Genomic DNA, 8,624 nt, shown 5'->3' with positions numbered 1-8,624 from the left:
TAGTATTCCATTGCATGTATGTACCACATTTTATTTACCCATTCATCTGTTGATGGGCATTTAGGTTGTTTCTACCTTTTGGCTATTGTGAATAGTGTTGCAATGAACATTGGTGTACAAATCTCTGTTTGAGTCTCTGCTTTCAAGTCTTTTGGATATATACCTAGGAGTGGAATTGCTGGGTCATAAGGTAGTTCTATTTTTGTTTCTTTGAGGAACTGCTACAGTTTTCCACAATGGCTGTACCATTTTGCATTCCCGCTAGCAATGGGTAAAGTTTCCAATTTCCCCATATCCTCACCAACATTTGTTGTTTCCTGTTTTTTTTCTAAATCTTAGCCATTCTAGTGGGAGTGAAATGGTATTGCATTGTGGTTTTGATTTGTATCTCTGATGGCTAATGATTTTGAGCCTCTTTTCATGTGTCTGGCGACAATTTGAATGTCTTCTTTGGTGAAATGTCCATTCAAGTCCTTTGCCCATTTTATGATTGGATTATTTGTCTTTAGTTGTTAAGCTGTCAAAGTTATATATATATATTTTGGTTGTTAGATTCTTATCAGATATATGGTTTCCAAAGATATTCTCCCAGTTGGTAGCTTGTCTTTCACTTCTTTGGTAAAGTCTTTTGATGAACAAATGTTTTAATTTTTGTGAGGTCTCATTTATTTATTTTGTCTTTTGCTGTTTGTGCTTTTGTTATTAGACAATCCATTGTTAAAGCTATGCCTGACAGCATTGCCCCTGCTTTTTCTTCTAAGAATTTTATGGTTTTAGTTTGCATATTTAGGTCCTTAATCCATTTGAATTTGTTTTTGTGTATATTGTGAGGCCTGGATCCTGTTTCACTTCTTTGCATATGGAAATTCAATTTTCCCACCACCATTTATTGAAGAGATTTTTTTCCCCCATCAAATGGACTTAGCACCCTTGTCAAAAATCAGTTGACCATAGATGTGTGGGTTTATTTCTTTTTTTAAATTTAATTACTTAATTAATTTTTTATGGTGCTTTAGGTGAAAGTTTACAGCTCAAGTTAATTTCTTATACAAAAATTTATACACATATTGTTATGTGACATTAGTTGCAATACCAGTAATGTGGCAGCACGCTCCCCCTTTCCACCACAGGTTTCTTGTGTCCATTCAACTAGTTCCTGTCCCTTCCTGCCTTCTCATCCTGCCTCTGGACAGGAGCCGCCCATTTGGTCTCATGCATCTGACTGAACTAAGAAGCATACTCTTCACGAGTATTATGTTTTGTTTTATAGTCCAGTTTAGTCTTTGGCTGAAGAGTGGGCTTCTGGAATGATTTTAGTTCTGGGTCAACAGAGCATCTGGGGCCCATGGCTTCAGGGCTTCCTCTAGTCTCAGTCAGACCATTAAGTCTGGTCTTCTTACTAGAATTTGAGTTCTGCTCCACACTTTTCTCCCACTCTGTCAGAGACTCTTTGTTGTGTTCCCTGTCAGGACGTTCATTGGTGGTAGCCAGGCACCATCTAGTTCTTCTGATCTCAGGCTGATGGAGTCTCTGGTTTATGTGGACATTTTGTCTCTTGGGCTAGTGTTTTCCTTGCATCTTTGGCGTTCTTCATTCTCCTTTGCTCCAAGTGAGTTGGGACCAACTGATGTATCTTAGACGGCTGCTTGCAAGCTTTCATGACCCCAGATGCCACTTGCCAAAGTGAGACGCTGTCATATATTGAATTTTGTCCCCGCAAAATATCTGTTAAATTGGCTAGGTCATGATTCCCAGTATTGTATGATTGTCTACCATTTTATCATCTGATGTGATTTCCTTATGTGTTGTAAACTCTGTTACTGTGATGTAATAAGATAGGTTAGCGGCAGTTATACTGATGAGGTCTACAAGATTAGGTAGTGTCTTAAGCCAGTCTCTTTTGAGATATAAAAGAGAGATGCCAGCAGAGAGACATGGGAACATCATACCACCAAGAAAGCAGTGCTGGGAGCAGAGCATGTCCTTTGGACCTGAGGTTCCTGTGCAGAGAATCTCCTAGACCAAGGGAAGATTGATGACATGGACCTTTCTTCAGAGCCAACAGAGAAAGCCTTTCCCTGGAGCTGACACCCTGAATTTGGACTGGTAGCCTACTAGACTGTGAGAGAATAAATTTCTCTGTTAAAGCCATCCACTTCTGGTTCTGTTATAGCAGCACTAGATGAATAAGACAGATGCAGAACATTTTCTTAATAAACTTCATTATGCCAACTGACCTAGATGTCCCCCAAAATGGGTTTATTTCTGGACTCTCAATTCTATTCCATTGGTCTATGTGTCTATTGTTTTACCGGGCTGTTTTGATTATCATAGCTGTATAGTATGTTTTAAAGTCAGGAATTATAAGTCCTACTTTGTTCTCTTTCAACATTGCTTTAGCAATTTGGGGCCTCTTGCCATTTCATATAAAGTTGATGATTGGTTTTTCCATTTCTGTACAGAAGGCTGATGGAATTTTGATCGGGATTGAGTTGAATCTATAGATTGTTTTTGGTAGTATTAACATCTTAACAACATTAAGTCTTCTAAGCGACAAACATGGAACATCTGTCCATTTATTTAAGGCTTTTAAAATCTCATTCAGCAATGTTTTATAGTTTTCGATGTATAAGTCCTTCACGTCCCTGGTTAGATTTATACCTAGGTATTTTATTTTCTTAGATGGTATTGTAAATGGGATTGTTTCCCTAATGTCCCTTTCAGATTTCTGCAGTGTATAGAAATGCAACTAATTTTTGTTTGTTGACCTTGTACCCTGCAACTTTGCTAAATTATTCTATTTGCTCTAGAAATTTTCTTGTGGACTCTTTGGGTTTGTAGATAGATCTTAAAAGAGAACAGTGTTCAAGGCAGAGATTCTTTACTAGTTAAGCCAAACTATTGTTTGGTTTTAAGAATTCTTTAGGAGATATTTTGGTTTAAGGTTTAAAGAGTATCTCAGGGCAATAGTTTTAGGAGTTCGTCCAGCCTCTGTGTCTCCAGAAAGTCTAGAGTTCATGAGAATTTGAAATTTTGTTCTGCATTTACCCCTTTTTCATCAAAATTCTTTGATCAAAATGTTCAGTAACAGTAGCTGGGCACCACCCAGTTCTTCTGATCTCATGGCAAAGGAGGCAGTTGTTCATGGAAGCAGTTAGCCACACTTTCCATATCCTCCTATTCTTGGCTCTCCTTCTTTCTCTGCTGGGAGCACCAAATCCTTTCGGCTAAGTGAACGGGCCATGGAACAATACTGTTGTTGTTAGTTTCTATTGCATCAATTCTGACTCATGGCGACCCCGTGTGTGCAGAGTAGAACTGCTCCATAGGGTTTTTAAGGTTGTGACCTTTTGGAAGCAGATTGCCAGGCCTGTCTTTTGAGGCACCTCTGGGCAGGTTCAAACCACCAACCTTTTGGCTAGTAGCTGAGCGCTTAACCATTTGCATCACCCAGAGTGCTCAGTTCAAATCCTGGCTTTACCATCTAAGCCTGCTGTCTGGCATAGAGTAAGTAGGTGCTCAGAAAACAACACTTTTTCATAGAATTATGGCTAAGGCAGCCTCGTCTCTTTAAACAAATGGAGTGCAACGTCTTACCACCTTTAAATTCTAATTCAGATAGAAGAGAACCTTCAAAAAATGTTAAGAATGGATCTTTAACATACGTACATGCAGAAATGATAAATGTAATATGAAATGTTTATTGCAGTGCTAAAAGTTCTACAAATTCATATTTCATCTATATTGTTTTACAGGTAACTATGGTTTAGCAAAAATGCCCTCATGGTGCCCTGGTTAAGTGCTTGGATGCTAACCAAAAAGTCAACACACCAGCGGCTCTGCGGGAGAAAACACTTGGCGATCTGCTCCCTTGAAGATTACAGCCTCAGAAACCCTATAGGGCAGGTCTACTATGTCATAAAGGGTCACTATGAGTAGTATGCAACTCAACAGCACATGACAACAATGGTTTAGCACAGCCCGAGCACTATATGTGGCGTCTGTCTTCTGTATTACATACGTGACTGCTATTTCACATTTCGTTATTAATCACAGTTCGTTATTAGATTATTCCCATTGAAAAGATTAATTCATGATACCAACTGGTTTGCAACTAGAAGTCTGAATTCCAGATGGCATAATGGGTTCTTCCTTTTAGACATGTTTTTATGGTTTCTTTGATGTCAAAGGACTCTGAAATTAATCTGAATAACGTTAGTTCCACTGGTCTGTTGATGAGTTTTTTCTAATACATTTTACACTGTTGTGGGATAATTGATGTGTTTTCTGAATTTTTAATTAGACCCTGGTCTTGCCTCATACGGAAGTCTACAGATGCACATTTGCTGCCTTGCCACTTCTGATATGGTTAACATCTCGTTTAAAGATTCAGCATTTGTTAGATATGATTCCACCGCAATGGTTGTAAAATCAAGTAGTGACTTTCTTTTGTGAGAATAACCAGAACGCAGTGAAATTTGAACTTCAGGTTTAATCTGAGCAGTTATTCTATAAGCATATAGGGAGACCATTTTGATTCCAGAAAAAGCAAATGGCTTGAAGAAGCTAGGTACAGTGGGGCTTACAAAGAGAAGATGAGGGAGAGCTATAGAAGATCAACCATTGACTAATCTTAACATGAATGATTGAAACTTGCCTTCCGCCTTTACTGAAATCCACTGATATCAGCTTACTTCTGGCCTGGCTGCTAATAATTTGACCCTCTGCCCACCTGCAGCCATGAGGCTTTTTGGGACTGAAATTAGGAGGTAATGCTTTGACACCCATCTTTTTCTAGCGGGATAAGACCAATTTACTTTGCTATACAGCAGTTTCTGGCAGCCTTCTGCAACTTGGGTCAGGTTTTTTTTTATGGTTAATATTTAGTTTTGTGGATAAGGAAAACCTTAAAATAAAAGTAAGATGTCTGTTATTAATTTTCCTATTCAATACTTTCTTAAAATAAAAATATAAGCTGCCTTGTGTCTTACCAGGAAAATAAATGGAGGCCATGTAATAGGATCAGAGCTTTGTCATTAAGTGAAAATAGCTGTTGTTATTTCTCTCTCTCCCTCTCCCTTTTTTTCTTTTGCTCCTTATCTAATATGCTTGCATGGACCAGGAAGACAAATACGGAATGGGAAGCTAAGGAACATCCTCCCTCCTTGACCATTGTCAGTTCATGATCAATTGCTTTGTTTCAATCTTCTGAGCAGTGAGGTGCCTTTTTTCCAAGCTAAGGTGGAAGAAGAACATCTATTTTTCAGGAGAGTATAAGAGAAGAGTATACCATCTGCCCCCTAAAAAGAAATTACGTCTATTTAATCACTTACTGAAGCCTCATTCTTAGGAAATTAGCTCAAATATCTGTTTTATTTACTTCCTAAGTCAGCGGGAGATATTTCTGCATTCTGTTCTTTTGGAAAGAGTGTTTTCTCACCCTTTACTTCACACCCCTTTTGCCTTCCTTAACAAGAATATGAAACAAAAAAGAGCATTTTTTAGCCTTGTAGACAATATCACCAGTGCTATTTTTAACTTTAGCTTTTGCAAATAATATGCCTCTTCTTGTACAGGAGGAAGAAACTTAGTCTTCCATATTAGAAAATAAGGTTGTGTTTTATGGAGTTCACCTTTATGTATATTTAGTAGAGATTTTAAAGGAGTAAAAAAAAATTCTCATGCTATTACACTTCCCACACCATCCATATATGCAACGGTATACTACTGACTAAGGAGCCCTGGTGGTGCAGTGGTTAAAGCACTCGGCTGCTGAAAGTTCAGTGGTTGGAACTCACCAGTGGCTCAGCTGGAGAAAGATGTAGCAGTCTACTTCCATAAAGATCACGGCCTTGGAAACCCTATGAGGCAGTTCTGTTCTGTCCTTTAGGGCCACTATGTGTTGGAATCGATAGCAATGTGTTTTTTTGTGTTTACATTATAGGCATACTTCTTTTTATCGTGCTTTGCTTTATTGTGCTTTGCAGATACTGTGTTTTTTACAAATTGAAGGTCTGTGGCAACCCTGAGTCAAGCAAGTCTATTGGTGCCATTTTTCCAACAGCATGTGCCCACTTCGTGTGTGTGTCACATTTTGGTAATTCTCGCGGTATTTCAAACTTTCTCATTGTTATTATACTCGTTATGGTGATCTGTGATCAGTGATCTTTGATGTTACCATTGTCATTGTTTTGGGGTGCCATGAATCACTGTATATGAGATGGCAAACTTAATTGATAAACGTTGTAGGTGTTCTGACTGCTCCACCGACCTGCCATTCCCCGTCTCTCTCCCTCCCCTCTGGCCTCCCTATTCCCTGAGACATGATGATATTGACGTTAGGCCAGTTAATAATCCTACAGCGACTGTAAGTGTTCAAGTAAAAGGAAGAGTTGCACGTCTATCACTTTAAATTAAAAGCTAGAAATGATTAAGTCGTGTCAAAAGCCCAGACGGGCTGAAAGCTAGGCCTCTTGTGCCAGTTAGCCAAGTTGTGAATGCAAACAAAATGTTCCTGAAGGGAACTAAAAGTATGACTCCAGTGAACATGTGAATGATAAGAAAGTGAAGCAGCCTTATTGTTAATATGGAGAAAGTTTCAACGGTCTGGATAGAAGATCAAATCAGCCACAACATTGACTTAAGCCAAAGCCAAATCCAGAGCAAGGCCCTAACCCTCTTCAATTCTATGAAGGCTGAGTGGGATGAGGAAGCTGTAGAAGAAAAGTCTGAAGTTAGCAGAGGTTGGTTCATGAGGTTTAAGGAAAGAAGCTGTCTCCATAACATAAAAGTACAAGGTGAAGCAGCAAGTGCTGATGTAGAAGCTGCAGCAAGTTATCCAGAAGATCTCCTAGGATAACTGATGAAGGTGGCTACACTAAACAACAGATTTTCCATGTAGACGAAACAGCCTTATATTGGAAGAAGATGCCATCTAGGTATTTCATAGCTACAGAGGAGAAGTCAGTGCCAGGCTTCAAAGCTTCAAATGACAGCCTGACTCTCTTGTTAGGGTTAATGCAGCTGGTAACTTGAAGTTGAAGCCAGTGCTCATTTACTATTCTGAAAACCCTAGGACCTTTAAGAATTACGCTAAATCTATCTGCCTGTGCTCTATAAATGGAACAAAATAAAGACTGGATGAGAGCACATCTATTTACAACATGGTTTACTGAATATTTTAAGCTCACTGTTGAGACCTACTGCTTAGAAAAAAAGATTCCTTTCAAAATATTACTGCTCATTGACAATGCACCTGGTCACCCAAGAGCTCTGATGGAGATGTACAAGGAGACGGTTTCCACGCCTGCTAACACAGCATCCATTCTGCAGCCCATGGATCAAGGAGTAATTTCAAGCCTTATGATTTAAGAAATACATTTTGTAAGGCTGTGGTTGCCACAGATAGTGATTCCTCTGATGGATCTAGACAAAGTAAGTTGAAAACCTTCTGAAAGGATTCACCTTTCTAGATGCCATTAAGAACATTCATGATTCATGGGAGGAGGTCAAAATATCAACATTAACAGGAGTTTGGAAGAAGTTGATTCCAACCTTCATGGATGCCTTTGAGGGGTCCAAGACTTCAGTGGAGGAAGTAACTTCAGATGTGGTAGAAATAGCAAGAGAACTAGAATTAGAAGTGGAGCCTGAAGATATGACTGAATTGCTGCAATCTCATGATAAAACTTTAATGGATGAGGAGTTGCTTCTTATGGATGAGAAAACAAAGTGGTTTCTTGAGATGGAATCTACTCCTGGGTGAAGATGCTGTGAACATTGTTGAAATGATAACAAAGGATTTAGAATATCACATAAACTTAGTTGATAAAGCAGCGGCAGGATTTGAGAGGATTGACTCCAATTTTGAAAGAAGTTCTGCTGTGAATAAAATGCTATCAGACAGCATTGCATGCTACAGAGAAATCTTCTGTGAAAGCATGCGACAATCAACGCGTCAAACTTCATTGTCTTATTTTAAGAAATTGCCACAGCCACCCCGACCTTCTGCAACCACAACCCTGATCAGTCAGCATCCATCGACATCGAGGCAAACCCCTCCAATAGCAAAAAGATTGTGACTTGCTAAAGGCTCAGATGATGGTTAGCATCTTTTAGCAATAAAGTATTTTTAAATTAAGGTACATACATTGTTTTTTTTTTTAGACATAATACTATTCCACAGTAAATAGACTACCGAAACCAAATTAAACCTATTGTCATGAGTCGATTCTGACCCATAGCGACCCTATAGGACAGAGAAGAACTGAACCATAGGATTTCTAAGGAGCGGCTGGCGGACTGAAACTGCTGACCTTTTGGTTAGCAGCCGAGCTCTTGACCACTGCGACACCAGGGCTTCTAATAGAATACAGTATAATGTAAACATAACTTTCATATGTACTGGGGAACCAAAAAATTTGTGTGACTCACTTTATTGTGGTGGACTGGTAAAAAACACACAATATCTCTGAGGTGTGCCTGTACTGACTGAGTGGTAACTCTATACTTCTCCCATTATTTTATCTTCTTTTTTGGGGGGGTCCAAATCTTCTCATTTGAATAGATGTTGACAGCACTTTCCCAAAAGAGTTAGCAGCAGCCATTTATTTTACCAGATACAG

Source organism: Trichechus manatus, unplaced genomic scaffold, assembly GCF_000243295.1.
Source record: "Trichechus manatus latirostris isolate Lorelei unplaced genomic scaffold, TriManLat1.0 scaffold00116, whole genome shotgun sequence".
Taxonomy (NCBI): domain Eukaryota; kingdom Metazoa; phylum Chordata; class Mammalia; order Sirenia; family Trichechidae; genus Trichechus; species Trichechus manatus.
The sequence above is the reverse complement of the archived record's forward strand: the minus strand, read 5'-3'. Positions refer to the sequence as shown.